Source organism: Moschus berezovskii, chromosome 22, assembly GCF_049115385.1.
Source record: "Moschus berezovskii isolate FMDL1 chromosome 22, NW_MosBer_1.0, whole genome shotgun sequence".
Taxonomy (NCBI): Eukaryota; Metazoa; Chordata; class Mammalia; order Artiodactyla; family Moschidae; genus Moschus; species Moschus berezovskii.
This window is the reverse complement of record NC_142481.1, coordinates 4,876,293-4,887,945: the sequence shown is the minus strand read 5'-3', so window position 1 is coordinate 4,887,945 and position 11,653 is coordinate 4,876,293. Positions and strand designations below refer to the sequence as shown.

Sequence of the window (11,653 nt, the reverse complement as noted above, 5' to 3'; positions counted from 1 at the left end):
ACTGGAGAGAAGCCTTATATATGTAAGGATTGTGGCAAAGCCTTTAGCCAGAGCATAGGTCTTACTTACCATCTGAGAATTCATACTGGAGAGAAGCCATATAAATGCAAAGACTGTGGCAAAGACTTTAGCCGGCTCTCAGGTATTATATACCACCAGAGAGTTCATACTGGAGAGAAGCCTTTTCAATGTTAAGGTTGTGGCAAAGACTTTATCCAGCTCACAGGTCTTACTTGCCATCAGAGAATTCACACTGGAGAAAAACCTTAGCAATGTAAAAAATGTGGAAAGCTTTCAGTCACTCTGTAACTCTTACTAAATACAAGCAAATTCATACTGGAGAGAAGCCTTGTAAATGTAAGGATTGTGACAAAGGCTTTACCCAGCACATTGGTCTTACTTACCATCTGTTGGGGTCCTTTGTGGACCGGGGACCTGGTGGTCCGGAGACGACGATAAGAGTGAAAGAGAAAGAGCCTGATACTCCCTAGTTTATGCAGGAAACCTTGGCACAGGACTTGCGTCTCCCACAAAGGCACCGGGCGCCCTCTTGAGAGAGTCTTAGAAGCCCGGGCAGGAGAGTCGGCAAGATGGGTCTCTACCCTCTAAGGAATCAGCCGAGGAGCGAGAAAGAGAGAGAAAGAAAGAAAGAAGAAAAGAAGGACACAGGGACCCAAGCTCCGATGGAGCGAAGGTACTTTAATGATTTCTCTGTGTGTACATAAAGGCTGTGGTACAAGAAATTTCTTTCAACAATGATAAAGATCAGAAAACCACACGTACAGTAACTGTTACCAAGGGAATCAGGGGTTAATAATGGTCGCAAGGTCAGGAGACAATCCATATTTCAACGAAAAGGGGGAAGAGACTAAGCAAGTTTGTCATAAAGAGAATGTTTACTAGAGGAGATCCGAGCCCGTCTCACACAATGACCCCAGTTCCTGGGAGAAGCTTGCTTCCTCCACTTGAAAAGAAACAAAGGACTTGTGAGAAACAGCATATAGGAATCCTCCTGTTAAACACTCCCTGACAATTCCCCCTTATTTATTTATAATATTTGTAAAAAGAGTTCTGACCATAAGAGTTTGTTTAGTTTTAACAATCTTTAAGAAGGCAATGGTAGATGACAAATATAATTGTCAAGACAGTCACTAAAATTACAGTTCTGGACCTGATGCTGTGAGTAATGCTTTGAAATCATCCACATGGGTTTAACCCCGATAATTGATCAGCTAGTTGTTCAGCTAAAGTTTCCAAATTAGTGGAAGGGGGCCGATTATTAGAAAAAGTTTCAAATATTTCTTTTTGTAATTATTGTACAACGAGAGAAGGATTATCATGTATGATTTGCAAATGAAATTTGACTTGTTCCCAGTTGTAGGCATTATTATTGAAGTGAACAGGAGTAACACAAAATTGAGTGCATTTCCAACCACATTTTAGCATCATTTGTTTTTGTATATCTGTTAATTGATCTCCAACCCATTTGATGGCTGTTTAGTTCTCGTATTTCCTCTTGAATATCTTCATCTATCTGTGCCTGAGTGGCCCACATAGTATGGGCATCTTTAGTCTAACTTTGAATAAAATTATGTGTTTGAATTGAGGTTTGTAAAGCAACACCAGTGACAGCAGCAGTGGTGCAAATAGCTCTTAATCTCAAAATGCCAAATACCAGCCATCTAATGAATCGTTTAGATTGCCAGAGAAATTTAGTGAGTAATCGAGAAGCAAGTCCAGGCATGGGACCTTCTTCCCTGGGCCACTGAAGATTTATTGGTAACCATAGATTATGTCGAGATTGAAGAATCAAAAGGGAGTCATTTCTCAAGGAAATAGAGGAGTTAAGACAAGTATATAATTTACAATTTATGCAAGTTACAGAACGTAAAGTCTTACTGAATTGTAAGTTTTCTATAGCTATAACAAAAGGAAGTGGAACATAGCCTTGTATAAAATATGATTGATTATAGCGAAAGAAATAATTGCTATGCTATGATTAGTCTCTGAAATATTAAGTCCAAGTCCTAAGTTCCTTGGTGCTTGCAGCAAGTTTCCAGATGTCCCATTGCTCAGGCCCAATCTGTTTATCAGGAATGATTCAAGGACAAGCTGGGGGCATTCTACCGTCAAGCCATCCAAAAAGTCCTCTGTCATGGTAATGTTCCATTGTAATATTAGTAGTTTTCTATGTGACTTCAATAATATAATCACACGGAGTTCCATTAATATCATCTGAGCAGTTAGATAACCATATACCATGGGGGTCTCCAATCGACAATTGTATGCTTAGCCACAAATATTGATTTTCCTGATTTGGCTTGACACTTTTCCCAGTGAACAGGAATATATTTAAAGTTTTTATTAGTAAATCCTTTGCATAGTGTTCTTTATTCTTTCCTAATTCTTTCCCTAAAATTTTAGTAGTATAAACATGATTCTCGGACAAGGAAAGGGCAGTAAATAATGCAAGCAGTGTCCGAAAGTCTTCTTTTGGAGGCAGGGCAAAAACCCAAGTTTGTCAACTAACTTTTTTTTTTTTTTTTACAAGAGAAATGGGGCCCCTCAGGCCTGGGATGTTTAATAGTCCTCAATGCAAGAGGGTTGAAAACTATCTGACACAGTCCCTAAATCAGGAAATTAGAGATTCAGATAAATAAGGATCCAAAGGGGGGATTGTCCTCTACCCCAAGGCCACAGTCAGATAACTAAAATTCCGGGTCCCAGGGTGAGTCTGAGAGGTGAGACCCTGAGAAAGGCAGCTGTGACAGGTGACGTCAGACACCAGCTTCTGGGCTGGTCCTGCTCCCCTCCCAGATTCTGGGTGGGCAGGGAGAGCAGGCTTTGGCTCAGAAGAAGTCTGCAGGAACCTGAGTGGGGACCGGGACAGGCTTAAGAGTTCTTGGAGGGAAATTCCTGCCGGCCTGGCCCCTTGCTGCCAAAGTAACGCACCCGATGGACGACCTGCAGCTGCTGCTCAATGGTTGCTGGTGATGTTCACGCTGTCGGGGATGTGGACGTAAGGGACGTTCCGGCCTGTCACAAAGAGGTCGTCCAGCTCCACCCGATGCCCCCAGCGGTCTGTGTAGGTGACCTGGGCCAGGCGGATGTTCATGAAAGCATCGACGTTGTCTATGCGTCCGTGGGCCTCGCTCTCGTCCCGCAGGTCCACCGGTGGTGACCTGGCCCTGGAGGCCCTGCAGCAGGATGATCAGGCTGTTCTCAGAGATGGTCCGCTCCTTCATCGAGTGGCTCACCTCCATTCTTCCACGATCGCCAGAGCGTGGGAGTGGGCGTGGGAAGAGGAGCTAAGCTCAGCAGCCGGGAGGAAGACGCTGGCCCCGTTCCTGCCGCCGCCGTGGTTCCAGGCTTGCTCGCGCTCTGCCCCTGGCTCCCCAGGTCCGCCACGCCGGTTCCTTCCGCTGTCCCTCTGCACGTCGCTGCCGAAACTATTGGGCGCCTAGACGGGCGGCCTCCCTCCCGCTGCCGGAGTAAGACGCCAAGGCAACTCGGTCCTTCTGGAGCATCGAGAGCCCGGCCGAGCACTGAGCTGGCGTTCCCCCGTGGGGAGCCCAGAACTACGTCAGCTAACTTTTATACATAATTTTGCTGGGCCCATACATAAAGGAAGGACTTCATAACCTAGAGAGATATTAATTAGTTTCCCTTCTTCTTCAGGGTGTGAGGGCCCTTTAAGGCTCCAGGGAGAAGGCCTATGTATGGAGTCATTGTTTCATTGTTTGGTTTTCTCTCCATCCATACTACAACCTGAAATAAAGCGGGGGTTAGGTATGTAAGCCCAGTAAGTGTGATTAATTGGTTTAGCTCGAGCGGGGGAGGCAAAAGCAAGCAAAGCAAGCATAGCGAAGAAAAATATTTTCAGGATTCCGAGGCATTCCCTATTGAAAAATCAGATTTTCAGTTTGATTAGTAAGGGTATTTATCTGTCTCCAACTAGGGAGATCATAAGGTCGATGATGTCGAGTGCGGCCTTTTTTGGAGATTTTTAAAGTCGCCTTGTTTTGGAATTCCTTTCTCCTGAGGGTTTTGTTGTATCATCTCTAGTCTGAATGCTGGGGGGCCCCTTAGGTTGAATCTTCTGAAGAGGAAGTCATATGAGTTCGTTGGATCCATCTGGGGAAATACAAGCATATCCCTTTCTCTGTAAGATTAATTCCCTAGGTTTCTATTGTTTATTCAATCCATCTTGATACCAAATGGGCAGAGGAAGAGAAGAGTCTTTGAATTCCTTGAAATGCTTTTTCTGCTCTTGTCAAGATATCTCCTTGCAATAAGTTTAAAAAATTTAAAACAAATAAAGCTATATTAACAATAGAAAGAAAGGAAAGTGATAATGATGAAAACATTCTTAAGAAATATTTCTGTCCAAAAGAAAGAGAAAAAATTATCTAGAAATCTGTTTGGGACTGGTATTTGGCTGTGGTTTGGAATTAATGGGTTGATTTTCTCTTCATACAGTATATACATTTTTCTTGATATAAAAAGAAATGGGATCTGACTGTGTTTTAAGTGTTTTGTGTTATTTGGGGCAAAGGATTAGGAAAGGATTAGGACTGGTATTTCGTTGTGGTTTTCAATTAGTGGGTTGATTTTGTCTTCATAAGTATATACATTTTTCTTGATATAAAAAGAAATGGGATCTGACTGTGTTTTAAGTGGTTTGTGTTATTTGGGGCAAAGGATTAGGACCCCATAGACGGAAACCCACCAGGCTCCCCCATCCCTGGGATTCTCCAGGCAAGAACACTGGAGTGGGTTGCCATTTCCTTCTCCAACTTAGTTCAGTTCAGTTACTCAGTTGTGACCAACTCTTTGCAACACCATGGATTGCAGCATAGCATGCTTCCTTGTCCATCACCAACCCCCAGAGTTTGCTCAAACTCGAGTCCTTTGAGTCAGTGATGCCATCCAACCATCTCATCCTCTGTCGTCCCCTTCTCCCTCCAATCTTTCCCAGCATCAGGGTCTTTTCCAATAAGTCAGTTTTTCACATCAGGTGGCCAAAAGGTTTGGACCTTCAGTATCAGTCTTTCCAATGAATATTCAGGACTGATTTCCTTTAGGATTCACTGTTATGATCTCCTTGCTGTCCAAGGGACTCTTGAGAGTCTTCTCCAACACCACAGTTGAAAAGCATCAGTTCTTCAGCGCTCAGTTTTCTTCATGGTCTAACTCTCACATCCATACATGACTACTGGAAAAACCATAGCTCTGACTATACAGACCTTTCTTAGTGAAGTAATGACTCCGATTTTTAATATCCTCTCTAGATTGCGTATTGCTTTTCTTCCAAGGAACAAGCACCGTTTAATTTCATGACTGCCATCAATATCTATAGTGATTTTGGAGCCCAAGAAAATAAAGTCTGTCACTGTTTCCATTGTTTCTTCAGCTATTTCCCATGAAGTGATGGGACTGGGTTTCATGATCTTCATTTATTGAATGTTGAGTCTGAAGCCAGCTTTTTCACTCTCCTCTTTCACTTTCATCAAGAGACTCTTTAGTTCCTCTTCACTTTCTGCCCTAAGGGTGGTGTCTTCTGCATATCTGAGTTTATTGATATTTCTCCCAGCAATCTCGATTCCAGTTTGTGCTTCATCCAGCCACGAATTTCGCATGATGTACTCTGCATTTAAGTTAAATAAGCCATGTGAGAACATACAGCCTTGATGTGCTCCGTTCGAAATGTGGAACCAGTCTATTGTTCCAGCTCTAACTGTTGTTTCTTGACCTGCATACTGATTTTTCAGGAGACAGCTAAGGTGGTCTGGCTTTCCCATCTCTTTAAGAATTTTCCAGTTTTTTGTGATCCACACAAACACTGTAAGAGAGTCAATGAAGCAGAAATAGATGTTTTTCTGGAACTGTCTTTCTTTTTCTATGATCCAAGGGATGTTGGCAATGTGATCTCTGGTTCTTTTGCCTTTTCTAAATCCAGCTTGAACATCTGGAAGTTCTTGGTTCACATACTGTTGAAACCTGGCTTGGAGAATTTTGAGAACTACTTTGCTAACATGTGAGATGAGTTCAACAACTGTGCTTCAGTTTGAGCATTCTTTGGCATTGCCTTTCTTTGAGATGTGAATCAAAACTGATATTTTCCAGTCCTGTGGCCAGGGCTGAGTTTTCCTAATTTGCTGGCACATTGAGTGCAGCATTTTAACAGCATCATCTTTTCGGATTTGAAATAGCTCAGCTAGAATTCCAAAACCCCCACTAGCTTTGTTTGTAAGTAATGCTTCCGAAGGCTCACTTGACGTTGCACTCCTGGATGTCTGGCTCTAGGTGAGTGATCACACCATCATGATTATCTTATTCGTGAAGATCTTTTTTGTACAGTTCTTCTGTGTATTCTTGCCATCTCGTCTTAATATCTTCTGCTTGTGTTAGGTCCATACCATTCTGTCCTTTATTTTGAACTTGATTTATAAAATAATTGTATTTAATCACAATGATGTTAATGTATTTTACAAAAGTAGTTATGTCTTAAAATAAAAGATATATGTATACATGTATGTTTCCATGCCTTGTCATTTAATTTTAAGTTTGATGGCATTTCTAAACATATTATTTGAGTAACAAGTTTCTGTTTATCTTAAATAGTTACTATTAAGTCAACAGGGAGGATGGATAAATTTTATGCATCTAATAAAATGTAGATATACTGAGAGAAGTAGAAAGTATTAGCCATCCAGTCATGTTCAGTCATGTCCAGTCATGTCCAGCTCTTTGGGACCCCATGGACTGTAGCCTGCCATGTTCCTCTGTCCATGGAATTGTCCAGAGAAGAATACTGGAGTGGCATGCCATTTCTACTCCAGCGGATCTTCCTGACCCAGGGATTGAATGTGGGTCTCCTGCATCTCAGGTAGATTCTTTATTGTCTGAGCCACCAGGGACGCCCCGATTCTAGTCTAGTTTAGAGGTCTGCTCTATGGCAGGGCTTCCGTGGTTGCTTAGTTGATACAGAATCCGCCTGCAATGCAGGAGACCCCAGTTCGATTCCTGGCTTGGGAAGATCCCTTGGAGAAGGGAAAGGCTGCCCACTCCAGTATTCTGGCCTGGAGAAGTCCATGGACTGTATCATCCATGGGGTTGCAAAGTGTCAGACATGACTGAGCCACTTTCATATTTCTATGAAAAATTTTATTTTTCTTAAAAGCTATATAATTATATAAACACAAATTATATATGTATAAATATATAATTTTTATATACATTAAAAACTATATAACTTACACAGAGTGAAGTATGTCAGAAAGAGACATATAAATACCATATACTAACACATATATACGGAATCTAGGAAGATCGTACGAAAGAATTTATTTGCAGGGTAGTAGGAACGCTGGGCTGGAAGAAGCACAAGCTGGAATCAAGATTGCTGGGAGAAATATCAATAACCTCAGATATGCAGATGACACTACCCTTATGGCAGAAAGTGAAGAGGAACTCAAAAACCTCTTGATGAAAGTGAAAGAGGAGAGTGAAAAGGTTGGTTTGAAGCTCAACATTCAGAAAACAAAGATCATGGCATCTGGTCCCATCACTTCATGGGAAATAGATGGGAAAACAGTGGAAACAGTGTCAGACTTTGTTTTTTTGGGCTCCAAAATCACTGCAGATGCTGTTTGCAGCCATGAAATTAAAAGACGCTTGCTCCTTGGAAGGAAAGTTATGACCAACCTTGATAGTATATTAAAAAGCGGAGACATTACTTTGCCAACAAAGGTCCGTCTACTCAAGGCAATGGTTTTTCCCGTGGTCATGTATGGATGTGAGAGTTGGACTGTGAAGAAGGCTGATCGCCGAAGAATCGATGCTTTTGAACTGTGGTGTTGGAGAAGACTCTTGAGAGTCCCTTATACTGCAAGGAGATCCAACCAGTCCATTCTAAAGGAGATCAATCTTGGATGTTCATTGGAGGGACTGATGCTAAAGCTGAAACTCCAATACTTTGGCCACCTCATGCGACGAGTTGACTCACTGGAAAAGACTCTGATGCTGGGAAAGGTTGGGGGCGGGAGGAGAAGGGGACGACGGAGAATGAGATGGCTGGATGGCATCACCGACTCTGTGGACATGAGTTTGAGTGTACTCCGGGAGTTGGTGATGGACAGGGAGGCCTGGCGTGCTGTGATTCATGGGGTCGCGGAGAGTCGGACACGACTGAGCGACTGAACTGAACTGAACTGAACTGAAAGCAGAGACATTACTTTGCCAACCAAGGTCCGTCTAGTCAAGGCAATGGTTTTTCCCGTGGTCATGTACGGATGTGAGAGTTGGACTGTGAAGAAAGCTGATCACCGAAGAATCGATGCTTTTGAACTGTGGTGCTGGAGAAGACTCTTGAGAGTCCCTTATACTGCAAGGAGATCCAACCAGTCCATTCTAAAAGAGATCAGTCCTGGATGTTCATTGGAGGGACTGATGCTAAAGCTGAAACTCCAATACTTTGGCCACCTCATGCGACGAGTTGACTCACTGGAAAAGACTCTGATGCTGGGAAAGGTTGGGGGCGGGAGGAGAAGCGGACGGCAGAGAATGAGATGGCTGGATGGCATCACCGACTCTGTGGGCATGAGTTTGAGTGTACTCCGGGAATTGGTGATGGACAGGGAGGCCTGGCGTGCTGTGATTCATGGGGTCGCGGAGAGTTGGACACGACTGAGCGACTGAACTGAACTGAACTGAACTGAATGGAGAAACAGATATAGAGAATAGACTTACGGACATGGGGAGAGGGGAGTGGAGGGTGAGATGTATGGAGAGAGTAACATGGAAACTTACATTACCACGTGTAAAATAGGTAGCCAGTGGGAATTTGATGAATGTCTCAGGAAACTCAAATAGGGGCTCTTTATCAACTTACAGGGGTGCAATGGGGGAGGGAGATGGGAGGAATGTTCAAGAGGGAGGACATATACATATGCCTATGGCTTACGGATTCATGTTGAGGTTTGACAGAGAATAAAATTCTGTAAATAAATAATCCTTCAATTAAAAAATAAAATTTTAAAATATTTTTTAAAATTTTTGACAAATTTTGTTTTTCAAATGCACTCTAAGCTCTTTACTTGCTTGGTGACAGAAATATTAATTGGTTTTTGACAGGAATTGAATAAACATCTACCAGTCATGGAAGACTATAACCTACACAATGATATTTAGAAAAATCAATGTGTGATAAACTGATGTGACATACAAAATAAACACGACTTATTCCAAATCATAAACTGATCTGTTAATTAATGTGACATTAAAAGTATTAAGTGGAAGTCAAGATTTCTGAAACATTAATATATCACGTTTAAAGAAAAGGACATATTTAAAACGTGACTTTTATTTTGTAAAATGAAATTCCACAATTTGTCTATAAATTTTGAGAATATTTTCAAATCAGAGAATACGACACATTCTGGTTTTATGCCTGATAGCTACCATCTGAAACCCATTTCTGAAGTTGGTTTTGGAAAATGGTCTGACCCAAATCAGCCAACTATGGATGTTGTCAGTAGGAAACAATGTCTTTGTTAAGCACTTTATAAACTCCAGAGTTAGAGAAGGTATTTCTAAGGCTTCCTGGTAGCTCAGATGGTAGAGAACCTGCCTATAATGCAGGAGACCAGGGTTCGATCCCTTGGTCGGAAAGATACCCTGGTGAAGGAAATGGCTACCCACTCCACTATTCTTGCCTGGAGACTTCCATGATAGATGAGCCTGGCTGGCTACAGTCCATGACGTTGCAAAGAGTCAGACACGACTGATGGACTAAGCACACAATTGTCAACTGTATATACTGTTTCTAGAAAAGATCATTTCTATAGATTTATGTTTATTAATCATGGAGGTGCTGTTGGCACCCGTATCAGTTCAGTTCAGTTCAATCGCTCAGTCGTGTCCGACTCTTTGCAACGCCATGAATCACACATACAGTAACCCTAAAAATGTATGCTTTCTGTAAGGTACTCCCTGATTTCCCATATATCTCTGCAATTCCAGTCATTAGTTACATTAAACATCAGGTTTCATATCGCTTGGATTCTACAATAACAATCACTGTCACAAAAATTACATTGTGATTTCCTTGGTGGTCCAGTGACTAAGACACGTTGCTCTCAAGGCTAGCTGCAGTGAGGGCAGGGGTGGGGGGTGGGGGGGTCGGGATTGGGGGGAGGTGCCTAGGTTTGATCCCTGGTAAGGGAACTAGGTCCCATAGGCCACAAGTAAGATCCGGTACAGCCAAATACATATTTTTCAAAAAGAAGTACACTAAGATACATTAGGAGGCATTGGGAGCTGACATCTGGTAGCACCTAATCTCTCTTTAATAGCTTCATTTAATTTTTGAATTATTCCTCCTTCCAGTGTTGCTTTGGCACTGGATTACTTTGACCCTTTTTCCTGTATGGTCACCAACCCAGACTGCCCGAAGCACCTGTTTCTTGCAGATTCTTGCCCTCAGGCTGAAACAGAAAATACTCACTTGATATCCTCACATAGCCCGGATACTGGGTTCAGGTGTTGGTCACGGCAAGCTGCTCCTGTGATAGGGAGGGAGGCAGCCAGACCTCCAGACATGGGTTTGTGTTTCTGTACATCACGTCCCCTCAGAACTGCAATTATCTTCACACCTGTATCTGCGATGTGAGACAGGCTTGGGGAACTGAGATTAATTGTGAAAAGCTTTAATGCTCAGCTGCTAATGATAAAGCACCAATGAAAACTTTGTACCGATCATCTCCAAAGGGACTCTTGAAATCCTTCTGGAAGGTTCTATTCCCTTTGGTCCCTGGAGACAGACAGGGACTCACAAGGAAGCAGTAGGAAATACTGAGGCCTAACAAAGAAAGGGAATTTCATGTGTCTGCTTATATAGTTTGTATCCCTGAGAAGTTTTTCTACAAAAGACGAGTTATTTTCTATTCTTGAGACTACTGAACTGTACCTCCATTTAGAGTATGAGTAGAGAAATGGAGCCAAAGCACGTGAGAGGGACTGTCAAGAATTTCTCCATCTGTCATTTTACAAAGGTGAAACTTTCATACCTCATTGTCTGAAATGTCATAGAACTTCTCAAAAAGTATCTTGAGGCAAATACCTCCTGTTTACAGTTAGGGTTCAATGTCTGATAGAAATCCCCGCATAATTTTCGCTGTAGTCTGCAATAGCAGGTACACATTTGCCGGGAGCCAGCACGCGAGATCCCACCCATGACAAGGTCATGAGGACAAGACCTGACAAGCAAGGCAGATCAGGACTTCAGGGATTTCAAAAAGCTGCCCGGCGCTCACCTTAAAGATGATATCTGTCTTTCTGATGCTTATCTTTCTGACTGTTGTCTTTCTGACTGCCCCTTAATTTCTGTGACTCAGGCAGAAGGCCTTCCCCGACCTCTTTCCAAACAAAATCAACTTGTTTATGCCCTTGGCACTAATGCACACGACTGCTCACAACACCTTCATCATAAATAGCATAAAGAACCTGATCACACAGAAGCCCTACTAGATAGAGCCCTTCAGGGGGTGAAGAAGCCCTATTAGAGAATATAAAAAATATTATTCCAGAAGTTGTTACTGAATCCACGTTTGCTAGCTGTGTTTTTGCTCTTGATGTAGAAATTATTGTTACT

General features: G+C 42.4%; 1 pseudogene; it reads right to left on the bottom strand.

Moving 5' to 3' along the window:
* Positions 1–694: 694 nt before the first annotated feature.
* Positions 695–4,011, bottom strand: LOC129546423 (U7 snRNA-associated Sm-like protein LSm10; annotated as a pseudogene).
* Positions 4,012–11,653: the final 7,642 nt, after the last annotated feature.